The 24,964-nt window shown below is 52.2% G+C and overlaps 1 protein-coding gene across 6 annotated transcripts in view; it reads right to left on the bottom strand.

Moving 5' to 3' along the window:
- The window catches only part of CCDC91 (coiled-coil domain containing 91), a 496,853-nt gene that overhangs the window by 453,959 nt on the left and 17,930 nt on the right, over nt 1-24,964 (bottom strand). For 5 of the 6 annotated variants that reach the window (XM_039911226.1, XM_039911223.1, XM_039911225.1 and 2 more), the window contains exon 2: nt 4,630-4,749. The gene's annotated coding sequence lies outside the window, so the exon portion shown is untranslated. Of the gene's footprint in view, nt 1-4,629; nt 4,750-6,290; nt 6,310-24,964 lie in introns of those variants that run through there. The other variant, XM_039911224.1, reaches the window with a different exon arrangement.

Below are 24,964 nucleotides of genomic sequence, written 5' to 3'. Positions count from 1 at the left end.
GCTTTACAAATATCATTATTACATTTGCTTTGCACACAGTAGGCGCTCAATTAATTTGATTACATTCATTCATTCATTCAATAGTATTTATTGAGTGCTTATACTATGTGCAGAGCACCGTACTAAGCGCTTGGAATGTACAATTAAATGAATGATGAAGGAATACGATTGAACCAGAGAAAAGAGGGGTCAAGGATGAGAAGTCAGGTCCTAAAGACACCCAGGTCACATCAAACAGTAGGCTCCGCAGGGGAGGGAAGCCACTTGAATTCTTTCTGAAATCTTCATGCACCCAATATAGCATTCTGAGCAGTAGACGCTCAATAAATACCGTGGAAAAGAGGATGATGATGAAGACACAGTCAGCACCTCTCTTCTTCTCCCCTCCCTACACTGTGGGAGATGAGCCTTTTTTTTTGGCGGGGGGGGGGGGATGTCCAGACTTCAAATTCCTGCCATGAACGCAAAATAGTTTCTTTGGCGTTGAGATACAAGTACCAAAACCTGAAGAGTAACTGCAAGCGGAGAGATCACATCCCTACCTCTGATTCTTATCATTTACATTCGCTCCCAAAGTCGTCAAAACAACATAAACCTCCTACAGTGGCCATTTAATAATAATACTACTGATGATAATGTCCATATTTGTTAAGCGCTTACTACGTGTCACGCACTGTTCATTCATTCATTCAACAGTATTTATTGAGCGCTTACTCTGTGCAGAGCACCGTACTAAGTGCTTGGAATGTACAAATCGGTAACAGACAGAGACAGTCCCTGCCCTTCGATGGGCTTACAGTTTAATCGGGGGAGACGGACGGACGAGAACGATGGCAATAGACAGAATCAAGGGGAAGAACATCTCATTAAAACAATAGCAAATAAATAGAATCAAGGTGATGTACATCTCACTAACAAAATAAATAGGGTAATGAAGATATATACAGTTGAACAGAATATATACTGTTCTAAGCGCTGGGGTAGATACAAGGTATCAGGTTGCCCCAGATGGGGCTCACAGTCCTAATCCCCATTTTACAGATGAGGGAACTGAGGCACCGAGAAGTGAAGTGACTTGCCCAAAGTCACACAGCTGACATGTGAGGGAGCCGGAATTAGAGCCCATGACCTCCGACTCCCAAGCCCAGGCTGTTACCTCCAAGCCACGCTGCTTCCGGTATTTGTTAAGCGCTTACTATGTTCCAGGCACCGTACAAGCACAGGGGTGGTAAATAGGGTTGGACATAGTGCCTGTCCCACATGGGAGTCACGGTCTTAATCCCCATTGTACAGATGAGGTAACTGAGGCACAGAGAAGCGAAGTGACATTCCCAAGGTGACACAGCAGAGGAGCGGCAGGGCCGGGACTTGAAGCCGGGTCCATCTGGCTCCCGGTCCTGTGCTCTATTCCTTAGGCTGCACTGTTTCTCTAAAATAAATGACCTGTATGGGGATTTCATTTATTCGCTCATTCGATCATATTTACTGAGCGCTTACGGTAATAAGAGCTTGAGAGAGTACAACATAATAATAAACAGATTCCCTGCCCACAGCAAGCGAACAGTCTAGAGAGCGGGGACACAGATGTCAACAGAAATAAATAAATAAATGACAGATATGGACATAAGTGCTGGGGGGCTGGAGGGGTGAGGGGAGAAAAAAGGGAGCGAGTCAAGGGTGAGGCAGAAGGGAGCAGGGGAAAAGGAAAGGAGGGCTTAGTCAGGGAAGGCCTCTTGGCGGAGATGGGCCTGAAATAAGGATTCGAAGGGGGCAGGGAGAGTCTCTGTCTGTCGGATTTGAGGAGGGCGGACGTTCCAGGCCAGAGGCAGGACGTGAGCGAGGGGTCGGCACCGAGAAAGACAAGACTGAGGCGTAGTGAGAAGGTTAGCGCTAGAGGACCGAAGTCTGCGGGCTGGGTTGAGGTAGGAGAGTAGTGCTCTGAGGTAAAAAGGGCAAGATGAGGGAATGCTTTAAATAACAACGATAAAGTTGGTATTTGTTAAGCGCTTACTACATGCAGAGCACCGTTCTAAGCGCTGGGGTAGTTACAGGGTAATCAGGTTGTCCCACGTGAGGCTCTGCGTTACCTCATTTTACAGATGAGGTAACTGAGGCACAGAGAGGTTAACTGGGGTAGTTACAGGGTAATCAGGTTGTCCCAGAGGAGGCTCACAGTCTTAATCCCCATTTTACAGATGAGGTAACTGAGGCACAGAGAAGTGACTTGCCCACAGTCACACAGCTGCCAAGTGGCAGAGCCGGGATTCGAACGCTTGACCTGTGACTCCCAAGCCCGGGCGCGTTCCACTGAGCCACGCGGCTTCGGCGAGGAGTTTCTGTTTGATGTGGAGGTGGATGGGCAAAAACACCGGAGGTTCTCAAGGAGCGGGGTGACACGTCCTGACTGTTTTTGTAGAAAAATGATCCGGGCGGCAGAGTGAAGTACCTACTGGAGTGGGGAGAGACAGGAGGCGGGGAGGTCAGCGAGGAGGCCGATACGGGAATCCAGGATAGGATAGCATGAGGGATTGAATTAACTTGGTAGCAGTGTGGATGGAGAGGAAAGGGAGGATTTTAACGATGTTGTGAAGGTGACAAAGGCAGAATTTAGTGATGGATTGAATACGTGGGTTGAACGAGAGAGCGGAGTCAAGGATAATGTCTAGGTTAAGGACTCGTGAGGCAGGAAGGACGGTGGTGACGTCTACAGGGATGGAAAAGTCCGGGAGAGGACGGGGTTTGGGTGGGAAGATAGGGAGGACGTGTTAGGTTTGAGGTGACGGGAGGACATCCAGGTAGAGATTCATTCATTCAATCGTATTTGTTGAACGCTTACTGCGTGCAGAGCACTGTACTAAGCGCTCGGGAAGTACGATTCGGCAACAGATGTCCTGAAGGCAAGACCTCGGCGTTATCAGCACCAGGCTCTAACCGACTCCTTCGGCGCAGAAGGCTGCTTAGTTCAACAAGAACATTAACATACGTGACCACATCGCATTAAGACCCACCGCCCCAGTCGATCCACTCAACGGTATTTTTGAATGCTTCCCGAGTGCACAGCACTGTACTAATCCCTTGGGAGAGTACATGCAGTAGAATTGGTAAAAATAATATCTGTGGCATTTATTAAGCACTTAGTAAACGCCAAGCACTGTATTATGCCCTGAGGTAAAAATAATAACAATTATGGTATTCGTTAAGCGCTTACCGTGCGCCAAGCACTGTTCTAAGTGCTGCTTTAGATGATATGAAGGAATCAGGTTGTCCCACGTGGGGCTCACAGCTTTAATTCCCATTTTACAGATGAGGTAACTGAGGCACAGAGAAGTTCAGTGGCTTGCCCAAATTCCCAGAGCAGGCGAATGGCGGAGCGGGGATTCGAACCCATGACCTCTGACTCCCGAGCCCGGGCTCTTTCCACTAAGCCACGTTGCTTCTCTTTAATAATACCTGTGTTTTTACAAGGAGGTTTTATTACCAAAGCGCCTTTCATTCATTCATTCAATAGTATTTATTGAGCGCTTACTATGTGCAGAGCACTGTACTAAGCGCTTGGAATGTACCAATCGGTAACAGAGACGGTCCCCGCCCTCTGACGGGCTCACGGTCTAATCGGGGGAGACGGACGGGCGAGAACAATAGCAATAAATAGAATCGAGGGGATGAACATCTCATTTAGCTCCAGAATCAAGATAGCCAGATCACACCCAGTCCCTGCCCGACGTGGGGATTCCAGTCTAAGAGGGAGGGAGTGGGAGACCCGACGTTTAAATGAATTTGCGAGGAGAAATAGAAGAGAACGGGCTGGGGTGAGTATCCAAGTCCTTAAGGGCTACACGGCCAAGTGAACAGGAGAGTCCGGGGGGAGAGGAAATAAGGTTTTAGCCGGGGATGATCTCCCTCAGGTTCTATCGCCCGAAAGGAACGTTACCGAAAGACTTCTTCATTCATCACCCAGGGGCACACAACGGACCATTCTGTAGTTTCGAACCGCTATTTTCCAACGGCAAATCCGCTGTCTGAACCACTTGCACGGAGAAATCACACAAATCATTAAAAGTCGGCTTAAAACACCCAAACGAGAAGCCTCCGCTTCTTCTCGATAGGTCGAATTCATTGGAACGTAGGGCCTTCCGAGTCCAAAATGTTACCCTGCCCCGTTTTAATGAGAGCGACTCCCACTGTAGTCCGAACGTCTGTCACCGGGATACCCGATGGAAGTAGGACCCTTGCCAAAAGATCAAAACGAAAATCAAACGCGCGCATGGTCGGGGCTTTCTCTTTGCCTTCTTTTTTTATTTTTTATGATGTGGTTCTGTAACTCAAACCTAATGGGGGAACAAGGTCTGGATTAATAAGTAGGAATTACACAGTAGCCCCTACTGTGATTAGAGTGACTGCCAGCATTCTCTCGTTCATCCGTTTTACTCGCTCCAGATGTTTTACCCTCATTAACAGTTTGACCCGGTTAAAAATAGATTTGGGACTTCTTCCGCGGGACCCAAGGTGGACGTTCATCAAAAACGTTTTCGAGCTTTTTAAAAATAAAAAAATATAAAACGCCATTAATAGCACAGGACATTTAAGGCAGGGACTTTCACTCCCCCTTGGCGGCATGAACAAACTCACCGTTTGTGAATCGGGAAGAGAGCGGAGAGATTACAAATGCCCGCGGAGGTCCCTTTTTACACGAAGGCTTTTTTGGGGGGTCATTTCATCAGCTGCTCGATCTCTGTGGGCAAAGTATTTCTGTAACAGAAGGGGAGAAAAAGAGAGATGGCAATGTGCATTTTGTTCATTTTCATTTTCGTGTTCATTTTCTCTTTCCTGATTCAGGGTCCTGAGGGGCCCATAGGGAACTCTAGAAACCGGATCATCTTTGAGGCGCAGTTCACTCAATGATTTCCCCCTCTAGACTGTAAGCTGGCTGTGGGCAGGGAATGTCACCGTTTTCCGTCGTGTTGTACGGTCCCAAGAACTTAGTACAGTGCTCTGCACACGGTAAGTGCTTAAGAAGTGCCAGTTCTTTCAAGACCCTCCGCATCCCTCACCGACGGACGCTCCTAAGGAGAAGCCGTACGGCCTGGTGGGGAGAACGCGGGCCTGAGAGTCAGAGGACCTGGGTTCGCATTCCGGCTCCGCCACTTCATTCAGTCGTATTTATTGAGCGCTTCCTGTGTGCAGAGCACTGTACTGAGCGCTTGGAAAGTAGAATCCAGCCACAAACTGAGACGATCCCCACCCACAGCGGGCTCGCAGTCTAGACGGGGACTTTAGGCAAGTCACTCCACTTCTCTGGGCCTCGGTCACCTCATCGGTAAAAGGGGGATGAGGACGGTGACCCCCCCCATGAGAGACACGGACTGTGTTCGACCTGATTAGCTTGTCTCTACACCAGTCCTCAGTACAGTGCCTGGCACAAAGTCTTCCCTGATTAAACCCCCCCTTTCCTCTTCTCCCGCTCCCTTCCGCATCGCCCTGACTTGCTCCCTTTGTTCATCCCCCATCCCGGTCCCACCGCATCTGCATACATCTTGTAATTTATTTATTTCTATTAATGTCTACTTCCCCCTCTAGACCATAAGCTCACTGTTGGCAGGGAATGTGCCCGTTTACTCTTCTACTGTCCTCTCCCAAGCGCTTAAAATAGTGCCCTGCATGAAGTAAGCGCTCAATAAATATGATCGAATTGAACGAATGAATAAAGGCTTAACAAATATTTAAAAAAATAGGAAGCAGTGCGGCCCGGGTGTCAAAGGATCCGGGTTCTAATCCCGGCTCCACCGTCTGTCTGCTGCGTGACCTCGGGCAAGTCGCTTCACTCCTCTGGGCCTCAGTTTCCTCGGGTGCAGAATGGGAATGAAATCCCACTCCCTCCATCTTAGACCGTAAGCCCCACGTGGGTCAGGGATTGCATCCATCTTGACATCCCTGTATCTAACCCAGCGTTCACAACTTATGTGCTTGACACGTAAGTAAACTCTGAACGCCATAAATAAAAAAAGGAGACAAACAAAAGCTGAAGAAAATCGGAGACGGCTTCCTTTCCAAACCGAAAATCGGTCCTTCCGAGCAGGCGGGGGAACGGCAGACAAGCAACCATAGATGCTTGCACAGCTGCAGTCCAGAATGGGCTACCTTGTCAATAAACACAGGCCCACTTCCAAAGCTTAGAATGAAGAAGCCAAGGATATGAGTAACCCAAAATTTGTTGGCCAAAAACCAGTCTCCCACCTCCCAGAAGGCCACCAACATGGAAAGGAAAGGCAAATCAAGAAAACGTCCCTTACCTGCTATCGCTTCAAACACTGGATTTACCTAAGATCTCTCCCACTTCTTTGCAGATTTTTGGCCGTATGAAGATAGGGGATGGGGCTATTGCAGCGTGGCTCAGTGGGAAGGGCCCGGGCTTCGGAGTCAGAGGTCATGAGTTCGACGCCCGGCTCTGCCACTTGTCAGCTGTGTGACTGTGGGCAAGTCGCTTCACTTCTCTGTACCTCGGTCCCTCAACTGTAAAATGGGGATTAAAACTGTGAGTCTCACATGGGACAACCTGATGACCCTGGATCTACCCCAGTGCTTAGAACAGTGCTCTGCGCACAGTAAGCGCTTAACAAACACCAACGTTATCATTATTACAAGGGGTCATATAAGAATTCAACTCGGCAGCGGAGGAAAGGTGCGGAGAAAAGGAGCGAAGGAAGATAAAAAAAGTCATCTGAGACTGCCTGTCTCTCCCAAGCGTTAACGTCCCCACCTCGGCTGGCACTCCATCAATCGATGGTATTTACTGAGTGCTTACTGTGGCGCAGATCACTGTAGTGAGCGCTTGGGAGAGCACACAATCCATCGGAGTCGGTAGACACGTTCCCTGCCCGCAGTCAGCTTGATTTCCATATCCCCACTGCAATTGAGCTGAATAACGCCCCCCTCCACCCACCAATCTCCATTTATGAGGGTAAAAAAAAATGGTGGTATTTGTTAAGCGCTTACTATGTGCAAAGCACCCTTCTAAGCACTGGGGGATACAAGGTGATCAGGTTGTCCCACGTGGGGCTCACGGTTTTAATCCCCATCATCCAGATGAGGTAACTGAGGCACAGAGAAGTGAAGTAACTTGCCCAAAGTCACACAGCTGGCAAGCGGCAGAGCCAGGATTAGAACCCACGACCTGGACTCCCGAGCCCGGGCTCTTTCCCCTGAGCCGCGCTGCTTCCCGAGGGTAAACACATCTCATCCTCCGCCCATGCTCTTCTCTACGTGGGACACGATCTCCCGGATACTATTTTCCATAATCTTCCCCTCCTTTTCAACAGCGCTTAGGACAGCGCTCGGCACGAAGTAAGCGCTTACCGAATACCAACATCATTATTATCATCATTAAGCGCTATGTGCGGAGCACTGTTCCAAGCGCGGGGGAAGATACAAGGTAATCAAGCTGTCCCACGCGTGGCTCACTTTCTTAATCCCCATTTTACCGACGAGGGAACTGAGGCATCGAGAAGAGAAGTGACTTTCCCGAAGTCCACAGCTGACAGGCGGCGGGGCCGGGATTAGAACCCATGATCTCTGACTCCTAAGCCCGGGCTCTTTCCACTGAGCCACGCTGCTTCTCGGTAACAATAAAACCATCGATATTATTATTCATTCGATCGTATTTGTTGAGCGCTTACCGTGTGCAGAGCGCCGCCCAAAGTGCTTCCTAAAAACCCTCCTCTTTCTAAAAAGCTCTACCTGTCTCCTGCCTTCCCCCGTTATCTGTAACCCACTCGATGTTTTTAATCGTATTTGCTAAGCGCTCATTACGTCCCAGGCACCGTACTAAGCACGGTACCTAGTCAGGTCGGACGCACACGGCTCCCAGTCTTAATCCCCATTTTACAGATGAGGTAACTGAGGCGGAGAGAAGTGAAGTGACTTGCCTAAGGTCACACACGGCATATAAGTGGTAGAACCGGGATCAGAACCCAGGTCCTTCTGACTCCCAGGCCTGGGCTCTATCCACTGGACCTCATTATGCCCATCTGACAAAAACAATAGCAATACATAGAAGCGAGGGGATGAACATCTCAATAAAACAATAGCAAATAAATAGAATCAAGGTGACGTACATCTCATTAACAAAATAAATAGGGCTCTATCCACTGGACCTCGTTATGCCGATCTGTGTGGTTGAAGATAGATTTACACATGCCTAAATGCATAAATATACATTACATGTTACTTATTTAGTTATATAGTAAGCACTTAACAAATAATCATAATAATGATGGTATAAATAAATAAATAAATAAATGAAATGAAATGAAATGAAAATATATACAGTCGAGCGGACGAGTACGGTGCCGAGGGGAGGGGAAGGGAGAGGGGGAGGAGGAGAGGGAAAGGGGGGAGAAGAGGGTTCAGCTGCGGAGAGGTGAAGGGGGGGGGGGTAGAGGGAGCAGCGGGAAAAGGGGGGAGCTCAGTGTGGGAAGGCCTCTCGGAGGAGGTGAGCTTTACGTAGGGTTTCGAAGAGGGGAAGAGAATGAGTCTGGCGGAGGTGAGGAGGGAGGGCGTTCCGGGACCGCGGGAGGACGCGGCCCGGGGTTCGACGGCCGGACGGGCGAGACCGGGGGACGGCGAGGAGGCGGGCGGCGGAGGAGCGGAGCGTGCGGGGTGGGCGGCGGAAAGGGAGAAGGGAGGAGAGGTGGGAGGGGGCGAGGTGACGGAGAGCCTCGAAGCCTAGAGTGAGAATACCTATATAACAAGAAGAAGAAGAAGAATGATAGTATTTGTAAGCACTTACTATGTGTCAGGCACACTACTAAGAGCTGGGGTGGATACAAGCAAATCGACCTGGACACAGTGCTTGTCCCACATGAGGCTCACTGTCTCGATCCCCAATTTACAGATGAGGGGACCGAGACCCACAGAAGTAAAGTGTCTTGCCTAAGGTCACACAGCAGACAGGTTGTGGAGCTGGGATTAGAATAATAATAATAACGATGATGGCGTTTGTTAAGAGCTTAGAGAAGCAGCGTGGCTCGGTGGAAAGAGCACGGACTTTGGAGTCGGAGGTCATGGGTTCGTAATCCCGGCTCAGACACTTATCAGCTGTGTGACTTTGGGCGAGTCACTTCACTTCTCGGTGCCTCGGTTACCTCATCTGTAAAATGGGGACGAAGACTGTGAGCCCCACGTGGGACGACCTGATTCCCCTGCGTCTACCCCAGCGCTTGGAACAGTGCTCGGCACATAGTAGGCGCTTAACAAATACCAACGTTATTATTACTATTATTGCTAAGCGCTGGGGCAGATACAAGGTCATCAGGTGGGGCTCACAGTCCTCATCCCCATTTTCCAGATGAAGTAACTGTGGCACAGAGACGTCAAGCGACTCGTCCCAAGTCACGCTGCTGACAAGTAGCGGAGTCGGGAATTTGAACCCACGTCCTCTGAGTCCCAAGCCCGGGCTCTTTCCACTAAGCCACGCCGCTTCTCTAGAACCCATGACCTCCCGACTCCAGGCCCACGCTCCCTCCGCGACACCAGGCGGCTTCTTCCGCTTGTACAGAGATACGTGGCCCGCGGATATTCCGGCACTATTGAAACAGGAATGGATAGATGAAACCTGAACCTCCTATTCGGGGCAGGCTATGAAGAAGGAATTCCAAGGGTTCGCACCCAACACCCTTGTCCCCCGCCATTCATTCGTGCATTCGATAGTATCTATTGAGCGCTTACTATGTGCGGAGCACTGTACTAAGCGCTTGGAATGGACAAATCGGCAACAGATAGAGACGGTCCCTGCCCTCTGACGGGCTCACGGTCTAATCGGGGGAGACGGACGGACGAGAACGATGGCACCGACGCAGGTCATCAATCAGCCAGTCAAACCTATTTACTGAGCGCTTCCCGTGTGCAGAGCACCGTCCGAAACGCTCGGGAGAGCACGGCAGAACAGACACATTACCTGGCCGATCCCTAAGCCTCTCCAAAGGTGCAAAGGGAGGGTGAAGCGGGCCTGGGACCTTCACAGATCAATCCATCCATCCGTGAAATTTATTCACTGTGGTATTTGTTAAGCGCTTACTATGTACAAAGCACTGTTCTAAGCGCCGGGGGATACAAGGTGATCAGGTTGCCCCACGTGGGGCTCACAGTTTCAATCCCCATTTGACAGATGAGGTAACTGGGGCACAGAGAAGTCAAGTGACTTGCCCCAGGTCACACGGCTGACTGGCGGCGGAGCCGGGATTAGAACCCATGACCTCTGACTCCCAGGCCCAAGCTCTTTCCACTGAGCCATGCTGCTTCTCTATTTATTGAGCACTAACTACGTGCAGGGCACTGTACTAAGCGCTTGGGAGGGGACAATACAACAGAATTCCCTGTCCACAACGTTCCTGGTCCCCCTCTAGATCGTGACCCCATTGTGAGCAGGGAATGTGTATTTTTGTTGCTCTACTGTCCTCTCCCAAGCGCTTAGTACAGTCCTCTGCACACAGTAAGCGCTCAGTAAATACGACTGAATGAATGAATGAGCCTGCGGTCTCTAGGAGGTGACAGACTGAAATATGAATAAGTAATTTATGATATATAATTTATAAAGATTTATATAATTTATAAAGACAGGTACAGAAGTGCTCTAGGGTTGGGAGCAAATAGCCAATGGTCACAGATTTGGCAGTTTCTCCGTTCCCTGGACTGAGAACGGAGAAGAAGAGAGGGAAAGAGAGGACACGCATTCATTCGTTCGTATTTACTGAGCGCTTACTGCGCGCAGAGCACTGTACTGAACCCCGCAGGGCTCACGCGCATTCCTACAAAGGATACTTTTTGCCTGATTTCTATTCATGTCTGCCTTTCCCTCTAGCCCGTCAACTCGTCGTGGGTGGGGACGACGGCCACCAGCTCTGCTATCCTCTACCCACAAGCAGCGTGGCTCAGTGGAAAGAGCCCGGGCTGGGGAGTCAGAGGTCATGGGTTCGAATCCAGGCTCCGCCACTTGTCATCTTAGTGACTGTGGGCAAGTCACTTCACATCTCTGTGCCTCAGTTACCTCGTCTGTAAAAGGGGGATTAAGATTGTGGGCTTCACGTGGAACAACCTGATGACCCTGTATCCACCCCAGCGCTTAGAACTCTGCGCAGAGTAAGCGCTTAACAAATGCCAACATTATTATCAAATACTCAATAAACCGCTCTGCCCGCAGTACACGCTCACTGATGATAATGATACTAATTACGGTACTTAAGCACTTATTACGGGCCAAGCACCGTTCTAAGCGCTGGGGTAGATATGAGTTAATCAGACCGGACCCAGTCCCTGTCCATATGGTTCGCACCCTCTTCGTCCCCATTTTCCAGATGAGGGAACTGAGGCACAGAGAAGGATACGGCAGACAAGGGGCGGAGCCGGGATTAGAACCCACGTCCTCTGACTCCCAGGCCCGGGCTCTTGCCTCTAGGCCACGCTATCTCCCCCTCTAGACCGGATGAGCGATCGACGGATCGATTGGTGGGGCCGGCTTGACTAGAGAAGCCATGTGGCTCAGTGGAAAGAGCCCGGGCTTGGGAGTCAGAGATCATGGGTTCGAAGCTGGGTGACTGTGGGCGAGTCACTTCACTTCTCTGTGCCTCAGTTCCCTCATCTGGAAAATGGGGATGAAGACCGTGAGCCTCACGTGGGACAACCCGATGACCCCGTATCTCCCCCAGCGCTTAGAACGGTGCTCTGTACATAGTAAGGGCTTAACAAATACCAACATTATCATCATTATGCCGGATATGGCCGCAAGTGTTGCGGGGCTGAGGGAGGGGTGATTTAAGGGTGCCGATCCGGCGCCCGTCCCTCATCTATCTCTAAATAACGACTTCTCCCTTGGGGCCTCTGTCAGAGTAGCCTTGGGGAATACGATCGATTGACAGATTCCACCCTAAAACGCTTAGTCTAACAGCGCTCCTCCTCCCCACCCCATCGCCCCGACTCCTTCCCTCGGTTCTACCCCCCCCCCCCGCCCCACAGCACTCGTGTATATATGTACCTATTTATTATTCTATTTATTTTATTAATGATGTGCATATATTCATTCATTCATTCAATAGTATTTATTGAGCGCTTACTATGTGCAGAGCACTGTACTAAGCGCCTGGAATGTACAGATCGGTAACAGATAGAGACGGTCCCTGCCCTCTGACGGGCTTACGGTCTAATCGGGGGAGATGCACAGACGAGAACGATGGCAATAAATAGAATCGAGGGGAAGGACATCTCATTAAAACGATAGCAGATAAATAGAGGCGATGTACATCTCATTAACAAAATAAATAGGGCGATGAAGATATATACAGTCGAGCGGACGAGTACGGTGCCGAGGGGATGGGAAGGGAGAAGGGGAGGAGCAGAGGGAGATGCGGGGAGAAGAGGGTTTAGCTGCGGAGAGGTGAAGGGGGAGTAGAGGGAGCAGAGGGAAAAAGGGGGAGCTCAGTCTGGGAAGGCCTCTCGGAGGAGGTGAGCTTTAAGTAGGGTTTTGAAGAGGGGAAGATAATGAGTCTGGCGGAAGTGGGGGGGGGGGGGGGGCGTTCCGGGACCGCGGGAGGACGCGGCCCGGGGGTCGACGGCGGGACGGGCGAGACCGGGGGACGGCGAGGAGGCGGGCGGCGGAGGAGCGGAGCGCGCGGGGTGGGAGGTGGAAAGAGAGAAGGGAGGAGAGGTAGGAGGGGGCGAGGGGATGGAGAGCCTCGAATCCTAGAGTGAGAAGTTTCTGTTTGGTGCGGAGGTCGATAGGCAACCACTGGAGGTTTTTAAGAAGAGGAGTGACATGTCCGGAGCATTTCTGAGGGAAGATGAGCCGGGCGGCGGAGCGAAGAACAGACCGGAGCGGGGCGAGAGAGGAGGAAGGGAGATCGGAGAGCAGGCCGACGCGGTAGTCTAGCCGGGATGTTACGAGCGCCCGTAGCGGTAAGGGAGCCGTTTGGGTGGAGAGGAGAGGGCAGATCTTGGCCATATTATAAATATATATCTCTAATTCTATCTATTTCTAGTGATGCGATTGATGCCTGTTTACTCGTTTTGATGTCTGTCTAGACGGCGAGCCCGACGCTGGGCAGGGGTTTTCTCTCTTTGTTGCCGAATTATACTTTCCAAGCGCTTAGCCTTCCGCACACAGTAAGCGCTCCGTAAATACGACCGAGCGAATGAAAACGCGCCCGAGTTCGTCACCGGCAATAAACAACTAAACGATCTAACGTAAAAGTACGAGGAGATCTCTCCCAGGGAGAACCCCGACTCCGCGAAACCAGATCAAACTGTGCTGAATAAATAGATTTGGGCTAACCGGGCCTTTTCAGAATATCGAGTCCCGCTTCTTCACCTCAGAACTCTGGCCTAAAAACCCCTTTACAAGTGCACGGGAACATGCCGTGCTGAGGTTACCGTGTATCGTGGATGTTTCCGCCTCTGTTTGCTTTAAACCGGCTCCCCGTTCGCTACCGGGCGGCTAACAAAACTAAACGCGGATTGCCCGTCACCCGTGTGGGACGTCGAAATAACCCCGGCTTTGTCCGGTACGGAATCCGCACCCCTCGGAAAGTCGCTTTCGAGGCCGAACTGGCAAGTGCCGACTGAAACATGTTGTTTCCCTTCAAAGGCCGCACCGAACTCCAACCCACAGAGACAGGATTTCCAGTTTATTCCTCACTACCCACATGTACGAAACCCAAAATTACAACATAACAGACTGTTGTTAAAAATCTGCAGTAACCCTAAGTTTAAAGCAAAGACGTCTCCTGGAGATCTCTCGGTCCGCAGAGATAAAAAATAAAAATAAAAAAACGTAAACATCCACAGCTCGGTGGCCTCAACATGTGACCCTTTCACGGTGAAATTCAACACTTTACACGTAAAACACACCTGTGTTAGAGCGATAAAGATGCCCCTGGATTTTGTTTTTTAATGGCATCTGTGAAACGCTCACTATGTGCCAAGCACTGGTCTACGTGCTGGGATAAGGTCAAGATAATCGGGTCCCACGTGGAGCTCACAGTCTAAGTGGGAGGGAGAACGAGGGAACTGAGGCACAAAGATGAGTGACTCGCCCAAGATCACACAGCGGACAAGTGGCGGAACCGGAATTAGAACCCAGGTCCTCTGGCTCCCAGGCCCGCGCTCTTGCCGCCAGGCCACGCTACTTCTCTTGGAAGGGATTCCCCAGGGCCAGAAATATAAATACGTTGCCAACTTACTGTCTACTTACTAAATATATTTCAGGTGTTAATTTGATTTTACTACAAACTTCAAATGCCTTAATAAAAGGCTAGATGCATCTTCGGAGGGAAATCCACAAGGCGGGACGAGACGGGAAAATGACAAGTTCCCCAACCACTCTAAAATTTAATATAAAAGCAGGGTGAACCTAAATGAGGAAGAAAATGGAAATCAAACCTCATTGGAAATTCTGGAACACCAGTCTCTGAAAGAAAAGCACATTTCTTTTTTTTAACCAGGTGAGAAATGTGAAAAATACTGAGCATTCCCCCGCCCCCCAAAGCCAAACCTAGCTTAATTAAATGAAAATCTCATGGACTTCCCATTTCATTCTGCTTAGTATGAAGAAAAAAGTTGGGGGTGGAAATCAACATTCCAGAGGCAGCCTGGTGAGAGTGAGAAGGGAAAAGAAACCATGACCATCGTTTTGGGGAACTTCGGTTGAAAAGATTGGAAATTCTGGAACACCAGTCTCTGACAGAAAAGCAGATTTTTATTTTTTTTTAACCAGGGTGAGAAATGTGAAAAATAGTATTTTCCCCCCCCAAAAGCCAAACCCTGCTTAATTAAATGAAAATCTCATGGACTTCCCCTTTCATTCTTTCATTTTCATCACAGTACGATTAAAAAAGTGGGGAAAAAAAAATCAGTATTCCGGAGGCAGGCGGGAAAGGAAACCATGACCATTGTTTTGGGGAACTTCGGTTGAAAAGATTCCGTCAGACCATTCATAAAACCATACGGGATGACGATGGAGAAAACCGACGATTTGGGGCCGCTCCGTTATGTCCCGAGGTTGGCTCCCTCCGGGATTATTAACAATAATGACAAATACATACATGGGATGCAAACGGTGGCCAGGAAAAATTGCACGCTCTGAATCCACTTTTCAAGGAACCAACTACCCTCAGAAACCACACGGATTCTAAATGGAGCGGTTTGGGTTATTGGTTTCGAGAGCACTCGGAGATCTCGATACGGCGACGTAACCTCTCCGGGTCAGTTTCTGCAGGCCCCGAGTGAATTTTCCAAGCTGCGGGATCCCCAAATAGCCCACGTTATCGGACCGGTTTGCGTCTCGAAGCAGGGTGGCCTAGCGGATAGAGCCCGGGCCCGGAGAGAGAAGGATCTGGGTTCAAATCGCGGCTCTGTCACTCGTCGGCTGGGTGGCCCCGGACGGGTCACTTCACTTTTCTGTCCCTCGGTTCTCCCGTCTGTAAAATGGGAGAAAGACTGCGAGTCCCACGTGGGACAGGGACCGGGTTCAGCCTCATTAGCTCGGATCTACCCCGGCGCTTAGAACCAGCGGTGCCCGGCGCATGGTCAGCACTGGACAAATACCAGAAGAGAGAAGAGAACTCCCCGCCAAAAGCGGAAAGCAGTGTTGCCTAGTGGATGGAGCGCGGGCCTGGGAGTCGGAAGGACCTGGGTTCTAATCCCAGCTCGCCCTGGGGCAAGTCGCTTCCCTTCTCCGGGCCTCAGTCACCTCCTCTGGAAAATGGGGATTATGACTGTGAGCCCCATGTGGGACAGGGACTGTGTGCAACCTGATGAAGTGCATTTACCAGCGTTTTGAACAGTGCCCGGCACACTGTAAGTGCTTAATAACATTTTTAAAAAGGGGAGGGGAAGGGGAGGGGAGTGATTTTCTTCCCTGTGGCATCTCCTGGCACCCTCACAACTTTGAGCTCACTGTGGACAGAAAATGTGTCCGTTACCTTGATCTACTGTGATAATAATAATAATGATGACGATTTATACTTGTTAAGCGCTTACTATGTACCAGGCACTGTACTAAGCATTGGGGTGGATACCAGCAAATCGGGTAGGACACAGTCTCTGTCCCACATGGGGCTCGCGGTCGCAATTTCCCCCCCTTTCCCTCTGCTCCTCCCCCCTCCCTTCCCCTCCCCTCAGTCCTGTGCTCGTCCCCTCATTTGCATATATATTAATTACCCTATTTATTTTAACGAGACGTACATCCCTTGATTCTATTAATTGCTATTGTTCTCGTCCGTCCGTCTCCCCCGATTAGACCGTGAGCCCGTCACTGGGCAGGGACCGTCTCTATCTGTTGCCGAATTGTACATTCCAAGCGCTCAGTACAGTGCTCTGCACATAGTAAACGCTCAATAAATACTACTGAATGAATGAATTTTACAGATGAAGTCAGTGAATAATCATTACGGTATCTGTTAAGCGCTTATCAAGTATCAGGCATTGTACTAAGCGCTGAGGCACCGTACTAAGCGCTGAGGCACCGTATTAAGCGCTAAAGTGACTTGCCCAAGGTCACACAGCAGACAAGTGGCGAAGCCAGGATAGGAACCCACGACCTTCTGCCTCCCAGGACCGTGCTCTATCCATTATGCCACGTTGCTTCTCTCTCCCAAGCGCTTAGTACAGTGCTCTGCACACAGGAAGCGCTCAATAAAGAAGCCTTCCCTCAGCCCTCCTCTCCTCTTCTCCCACTCCCTTCTGGGTCACCCTGATTTAATGTTGGTATTTGTTAAGCGCTTACTCCGTGCAGGGCACCGTTCTAAGCGCTGGGGTAGATACAGGGTCATCAGGTCGGCCCACGTGAGGCTCACAGTTTTAATCCCCATTTTACAGTTGAGGGACTGAGGTACAGAGAAGCGAAGTGACTCGCCCACAGTCACCCAGCTGACAAGTGGCAGAGCCGGGATTCGAACCCATGACCTCTGACTCCCAAGCCCGGGCTCTTTCCACTTCAAGCATCGCCCCCCTCCCGGCCCCACAACACTTATGTCCTTATCTGTCATTTATTTAATTTCTATTAATGTCTTTCTCCCCCTCTAGACCGTGAGTTTATTCTGAGTAGGGAATGTGTCCGCTGTCGTAGTGTACTCTCCCAAGCGTCTAGCACAGTGCTTTGCACGCAGTAAGGGCTCAATAAATATGACTGAGTGAATGAACAAAAATGACCCGCAGAGTGACTGACGGCACGACCTGGGGAGCCCAGCTGAGGATTCATGCATTCATTCAATCGAATGATGGATAATATTATTATTATCATTATGGTATTCGTTAAGCGCTTACTATGTGCCACGCATTGTTCTAAGCGCGGGGCAGGTGGTGGAGCAAGATCAGAACCTTCCGATTCCCGGGCTGTGCTCTATCCACAGTGGGGAAGCAGCGCGGCTCAGCGGAAAGAGCCCGGGCTTGGGAGTCCGAGGTCGTGGGTTCGAATCCCGGCCTCTGCCACTTGGCAGCTGTGTGACTGTGGGCGAGTCACTTCACTTCTCTGGGCCTCAGTTCCCTCATCTGTCAAATGGGGATTAAGACTGTGAGCCTCACGTGGGACGACCCGATTACCCTGCGTATCTCTCCCGGCGCTTAGAACAGTGCTCTGCACATAGGAAGCGCTTAACAGATACCAACATTATCGATTAGACCGTAAGCCCGTCAAACGGCAGGGACCGTCTCTATCTGTTGCCCACTTGTTCATGCCAAGCGCTTAGTACAGTGCTCTGCGCATAGTAAGCGCTCAATAGATACTATCGAATGGATGAATGAATGGGCCACACCGCTTCTACCCGAAGTATTCATTCATTCGATGGTATTTGCTGAGCGCTCACTACGTGCAGAGCACCAGGTAGGTGAGGCGCGGCCTCGGCCCGCCCGATTCCCGACAAGCCCTTCGCCCGCCGCTCGCCGACTCGTGAAGTAACCTGCCTCCTCCCTCCCGGCCCCACGGCACTTACATAAACGTCTGTAATTTTATTTCTATCCGTGTCCATCTCCCGCTCTAGACCGTAAGCTCGTTGTGGGCAGGGAATGGGGCCTGTTTCTGGCTAGATCGTCATCTCTCAAGCGCTCAGTACAGTGCCCTGCGCGCAGTAAGTGCCCGATAAGGACGACGGATGGACCGCTCGACTATTCTCCCATGGGGTACGGTGGTCTGTTCCCCACAGGCAGTCAGCCCCTTGTGGGCCGGGATTGAGCTCACCAAGTACCACGGTTCAGTGGAAGGAGCCCGGGCTCGGGAGTCAGAGGTCATGGGTTCGAATCCCAGCTCTCCCCCTTATAATAATCTTGGTATTTGTTAAAGCGCTTACTACGGGCGGAACACTGTTCTAAGCGCTGGGGGATACAAGGTGATCAGGTCGTCCCACGTGGGGGCCCGCAATCAATCCCCATTTTACGGATGCGGTAACTGAGGCACAGAGAAGTGAAGCGACTTGCCCAAAGTCACACGGCTGGCAAGTGGCCGAGCCGGGATTCAAACCCATGACCTCCGACTCCCAAGCCCGAGCTCTCTCCACCGAGACACGTCATTACGCTCGCTAAATTGGCCCCCAGTAATAGTGATCCGATTCACTTTTCATTCAATAGTATTTATTGAGCGCTGGCTATGTGCAGAGCACCGTACTGAGCGCTCGGAACGAACAAGTCGGCAACGGATCGAGACGGTCCCCGCCGTCTGACGGGCTCACGGTCCGATCGGGGGAGACGGGCGGACGAGAACGATGGCGATCAATAGAGTCGAGGGGAAGGACGTCTCGTAAAAACCGATGGCGACTAAATAGAATCAGGGTGATGTACATCTCATTCAACAAAATAAATAGGGTGATGAAGATCTAGACAGTCGAGCGGACGGGTACGGTGCCGAGGGGATGGGAAGGGAGAGGAGCAGAGGGAGATGGGGGGACAAGAGGGTTAAGCTGCGGAGAGGTGAAGGGGGGTGGTAGAGGGAGTAGAGGGAGATGGGGAGCTCGGTCTGGGAAGGCCTCTCGGAGGAGGTGAGTTTGAAGTAGGGTTTCGAAGAGGGGAAGAGAATCGGTTTGGCGGAGGCGAGGAGGGAGGGCGTTCCGGGACCGCGGGAGGACGCGGCCCGGGGGTCGACGGCGGGACGGGCGAGACCGGGGGACGGCGAGGAGGCGGGCGGCGGAGGAGCGGAGCGTGCGGGGGTGGGCGGCGGAAAGAGAGAAGGGGGGAGAGGTGGGAGGGGGCGAGGGGACGGAGAGCCTCGAAGCCCAGAGTGAGGAGTTTCTGTTCGGAGCGGAGGTCGATAGGCCACCGCCGGAGGTGTTCGAGAAGGGGAGTGACAGGCCCGGAGCGTTTCCGCGGGAAGACGAGCCGGGCGGCGGAGCGAAGGATGGACCGGAGCGGGGCGAGAGAGGAGGAAGGGAGATCGGAGAGAAGGCCGACGCGGTAGTCCGGCCGGGATATAACGAGAGCCCGTAGCGGTAAGGGAGCCGTCGTGTGACTGTGGGCAAGGTGCCTCAGTTCCCTCATCTGTAAAATGGGGATGAAGCCCGTGAGCCCCGCGTGGGACGACCTGATGACCCCGTATCTCCCCCAGCGCTTAGAACGGTACTCTGCGCACAGTAAGTGCTTAACAAATACCATCGTCATTATATCAAACTTCCCTAAATACAGAGCTCTGCACACAGTAAGAGCTCAATAAATCCCACTCACCGATTGATTTAGATTAATATCTGTCTCCCCCTCATTCATTTGATCGTATTTACTGAGCGCTCACTGTGGGCAGAGCACTGTTCTAAGCACTGAAGTACAATTCGGCAACAGATGGAGACAATCCCGGCCCTTAGCGGGCTCACGGTCTAGAATGATAATTTTGGTATTTGTTAAGCGCTTACTATGTGCAGAGCACTGTTCTAAGCGCTGGGGGAGACACAGATAATAATAACTTAATAACAATTTTGGTATGCGTTAAGCGCTTACTATGTGCAGAGCACTGTTCTAAGCGCTGGGGGAGACACAGGGTCATCAGGTCGGCCCACGTGAGGCTCCCAGTTAATCCCCATTTTCCAGATGAGGTCACTGAGGCACAGAGAAGTGAAGTGACTTGCCCACAGTCACACAGCTGACAAGGGGCAGAGCCGGGATTCGAACTCCTGACCTCTGACTCCCAAGCCCTGGCTCTTGCCACTGAGCCACGCTGCTTCTTAGAAGGGGGGGGGGGGGGGGGGCGGACGGACATCAAAACAAGTAGCGTCATTATGAATAAATAAATAAAGGCATCAGTGGCATCATTATAAATAAATAGAATTATAGGTATATATATACACACACCATTAATAAAAACAAAAAGAAAGACAATGATCAATACGTACATATATACACACACAAGTGCTGTGGGGCGGGGAGGGGGGTAGCTCGGCCACGAGTCGCCGCGGGCGGGGAATGGGCCGACTCCCCTTTTATTGTCCAATCCCAAGTGGTTAATACAGTGCTCTGAGCACAGTAAGCGTTCAATAAACACCACTGTCTGATTGAGGGGTCGGTCACAGAGGTACAGAGTCCCGCTGGCGGACGCCCCAAGAGACCCTGACGCAGCCCGTCGCACTGTCGCAGGCGGAGCGTTGCGCTTTCGGAAGCGGGACGGCGCAGCCGACGGGCCACGGGCCTGGGAGTCAGCAGGTCACGGCTCCCGATCCCGGCTTCACCGCTTGCCTGCTGTGCGGCCTTGGACAGGTCGCTTGGCTTCTCTGGGCCTCGGTCACTTCATCTGTAAAATGGGGATTGAGACCGTGAGCCCCACGGGGGAGAGGGATGGTGTCCCACCCGATCTGCTCATATCCACCTTAATGCAGTGCCTGACACACAGGAAGCGCTTAACAAGTAGTATTATTATTATTATTATATATGCTCTCTTTCCTCTGGAAAACCCTTCCTACTCCACAGGCTTCATCTGACAGGCTAAGGATTTCAAGAATAGCCACAAGCAGGTGAGTGGACCTGAGAGGCGATCGATTCGATTCGATTGTATTTACCGAGCGCTTACTGTGCGCAGAGCACTCTACTAAGCGCTTGGAAAGCGCGATTCGGCAACGGAGAGAGACGATCCCCGCCCACGACGGACTCACGGTCCACTGAGGCGAAGCTACGGGGACGCAGATGTCGGACGTCCGAAGCCCGGGCCCGGTGTCGGTGGACCTGGCTCCGCCACCTGTCCGCTGCGTGACCTCGGCCAAGCCCCTTCGCCTCTCTGAGGCTCAGGGACCTCGTCTGTAAAACGGGGGCGAAGACTGTGAGCCCCGTGTGGGGCGGGGACGGCGTCCAATCTGATTTACATGTACCTCGGTGCTGAGAACGGTGTCCGCCATATCGCAAGCACTTGGCAAATACCAGAAAACCAAAAAAGTCTAATGAAAACCCTACATGACCTATTGGGAAGTCACGCGTATCGATCCATCGATGGTATTAACTGAACGCTTACTGTGTGCGGAGCACTGTACTAATAAATATTAGTATATTTATAGCATATTAGTATATTAGTAAGTAGTATATTAGTGGTATTATTATGATTATCAATAAATGAATACTGATGTTGGTATTCGTTAAGCGCTTACTACTTGCAGAGCACTGTTCTAAGCGCCGGGGGAGATGCGGGGGAATCAGGTCGTCCCACGTGAGGCTCACAGTTAAGCCCCGTTTTCCAGATGAGGGAACTGAGGCACAGAGAAGCGAAGCGACTCGCCCACAGTCACCCGGCCGCCAAGTGGCAGAGCCGGGAGTCGAACCCATGACCTCCGACCCCGAAGCCCGGGCTCTTTCCACTGAGCCACGCTGTATTCGTTAGGCGCTCACGGTGTGTCAAACCCCGTTCTAAGCGCTGGGGTGGACACCAGATGATCAGGTTGGACACAGTCCCCGTCCCACTTGCGGCTCACGCTCTCAATCCCAGATGAGGGAACCGAGGCCCGGGGAGGCAAAGCGACTCGCCCGAGGTCGAACGGCAGACAGGTGGCGGAGCCGGGATCAGAACCCACGACCTCTGACTCCCGGGCCAAGGTTCTCACCCACCAGGCCGGGCAGAGCGTGGGAGGACACAACGCGACCGAGTCGGCAGACGCGGAACCGAAACTGTACGGCGGCGAGCCGGAGCCAAATACGGTCGCGGAATCCCGTTCCTCAGACCGGCTCGCTCGCCGAAGATGCCGCGACGGACGAGGGAGCGGGGAAAAAAACCAGGGACCACGGAGGTCAGGGTCCCCCCCGGGAGCCCATCAAAATGAGTGTGGTGACGATGTGGCATTATGGCCCGGGCCAAACTAAAGTTCTAAGGAACCGTGGTCCTGTCCGCCCGGTTTTACAAACCGGGACAGCTGGATCCCCCGCAGATGCCACGTCCAACTCCGCGAACCCATCTATTAGCGTCCTTCTGAGCTACAATCATCTCGATGGGCAGGGATCGTCTCCATCTGTTGCCGAATTGTACACCCCAAGCGCTTAGTACGGCGCTCTGCACTCGGTAGGCGCTCGGTAAATACGGCTGAATGAATGAATCTTTTCGTGGAAAAAGCGTGGCTTAGTGGCAAGAGCCCAAGGCTTGGGAGTCGGGGGTCGTGGGTTCTCATCCCGGCTCCGCCACTTGTCGGCTGGGTGACTCCGGGCGAGTCACTTCGCTTCTCTGTGCCTCAGGCACCTCGTCTGTAAAACGGGGATGGAGACGGTGAACCCCACCTGGGACAACCCGATTACCTGGTATAATAACGTTGGTATTTGTTAAGCGCTCACTAGGTGCAAAACACTGTTCTAAGCGCCGGGGGGATACAAGGTGATCAGGTGTTCCCATGTCGGGCTCCTAGTCTTCATCCCGCTCTGCCACTTGTCAGCTGACTGTGGGCGGGTCACTTCACTTCTCTGCGCCTCAGTTCCCTCATCTCTAAAATGGGGACGAAGACCGTGAGCCTCACGTGGGACGACCCGATGACCCCGTATCTCCGCCAGCGCTTAGAACGGTGCTCGGCGCACAGTAAGCGCTTAACAAATACCAACATTATTATTTCCCAGATGAGGGAAGTGAGGCCCAGAGAAGGGAAGCGACTTGCCCAAAGTCACACGGCTGGGATTCGAACCCATGACCTCTGAGTCCCAAGCCCGGGCTCTCTCCACTGAGCCACCACCTGATGAGCTCGTATCTACCCCGGCGCTTGCAACAGTGCTTGACACATGGTAAGCGCTTCGCAAATACCGTTAACTGTTCGTCATTAACAAAGCCACGCTGTTGATCATGGCTTTCCCTAGCCGGCCCGTCCCCCCGGGTCCTTCCCGGCTCACCGGCCGGCTCCATCCACGCTCCTCCCGGCGAACGGCAGCTTCCCACTTCCCTCTTCCTTCCTTGGGAAGCCCGGGATCGGCGCTGCGGTTTCCCCGCCACCCCCTTCCCCAAGTCCTCCCCCTTGCTCCGGTCGATATCACCCGGCGAGGGATCGCCATCCCGTGCCGAGCAGCCTTCCCTCTGAAAGAGGGCCAGGTGGGAGCGTCTTCCTTGTTCTCCCAAGCGCCGCTATCCCCTCCCGTGCATTTCCAGCAGCGCTCCGCACGTAGTAAGCGCTCGGGAGACACCGCTGATCGTCCTGGAAATCTCTGCGTCTTTCCCGCTTTTCTACGCAGGGCTTAGCTTGGCTGAGACCGTCAAACCACCACGGACACCTTGGCCCTCTCCGATCTCCCTTCCTCCCCTCTCGCCCCGCTCCGGTCCATCCTTCGCTCCGCCGCCCGGCTCGTCTTCCCGCAGAAACGCTCCGGGCCCGCCACGCCCCTTCTTAAAAACCTCCGGCGGTTGCCTATCGACTTCCACACGAAACAAAAACTCCTCACTCTGGGCTTCGAGGGTCTCCGTCCCCTCGCCCCCTCCCACCTCTCCCCCCTTCTCTCTTTCCGCCGCCCACCCCGCACGCTCCGCTCCTCCGCCGCCCGCCTCCTCGCCGTCCCCCGGTCTCGCCCGTCCCGCCGTCGACCCCCGGGCCGCGTCCTCCCGCGGTCCCGGAACGCCCTCCCTCCTCGCCTCCGCCAAACCGATTCTCTTCCCCTCTTCGAAACCAAACTTAAAGCTCACCTCCTCCGAGAGGCCTTCCCACCCTGAGCTCCCCCCTTTGTCCCTCTGCTCCCTCTACCCCCCCTTCACCCCTCCGCAGCTTAACCCTCTTCTCCCCCCTTTCCCTCTCCTCCTCCCCCTCTCCCGTCCCACCCCCTCGGCACCGTCCTCGTCCGCTCGACCGTCTAGATCTTCATCACCCTATTTATTTTATTTTGTTGAATGAGATGTACATCACCCTGATTCTATTTATCTGCCATCGGTTTTTACGAGACGTCCTTCCCCTCGACTCTATTCATCGCCATCGTTCTCGTCCGCCCGTCTCCCCCGATCGGACCGTGAGCCCGTCAGAGGGCGGGGACCGTCTCTATCCGTTGCCGACTTGTCCGTTCCGAGCGCTCGGTACGGTGCTCTGCACATAGGAAGCGCTCGATAAATACTACGGAATGAATGAATGAACTTCACTTCTCTTGGAAAATGGGGAATGAGACCGTGAGCTCAATGCGGGACAGGGACCGTGTCCAACCTGATGGATTAGCGCTTAGAACAGTGCCTGGCACATAGTAAGCACTTAAAAAAAAACCCACAAAAAAAGCAGTCGGCCCATTCCTCTCCATAGATCGGGTCGCCCGGTTGGCGCTCAATAATCACAATTGAACGAATTTATTCACATTTCCGTCTGCCTCCCCTTCTAGACTGTAAACGCGTTACGGACGGGGAGCTTTTCCGTTCATTCTGTTGTACCGTACTTTCCCGAGAGCTTAGTACGGTGCTCTGCACATAGTAAGCGCTCAATAAATACAACTGGTTGCTCCCAGAGCCAGTGCCAAATTCATTCACTTTTCTGTCTGCCTCCCCTTTTAGACTGTAAACGCGTTACGGACGGGGAGCTTTTCTGTTCATTCT

The sequence above is a fragment of the Ornithorhynchus anatinus genome, chromosome 2 (assembly GCF_004115215.2).
Source record: "Ornithorhynchus anatinus isolate Pmale09 chromosome 2, mOrnAna1.pri.v4, whole genome shotgun sequence".
Lineage (NCBI taxonomy): Eukaryota > Metazoa > Chordata > Mammalia > Monotremata > Ornithorhynchidae > Ornithorhynchus > Ornithorhynchus anatinus.
The sequence above is the reverse complement of the archived record's forward strand: the minus strand, read 5'-3'. Positions and strand labels throughout refer to the sequence as shown.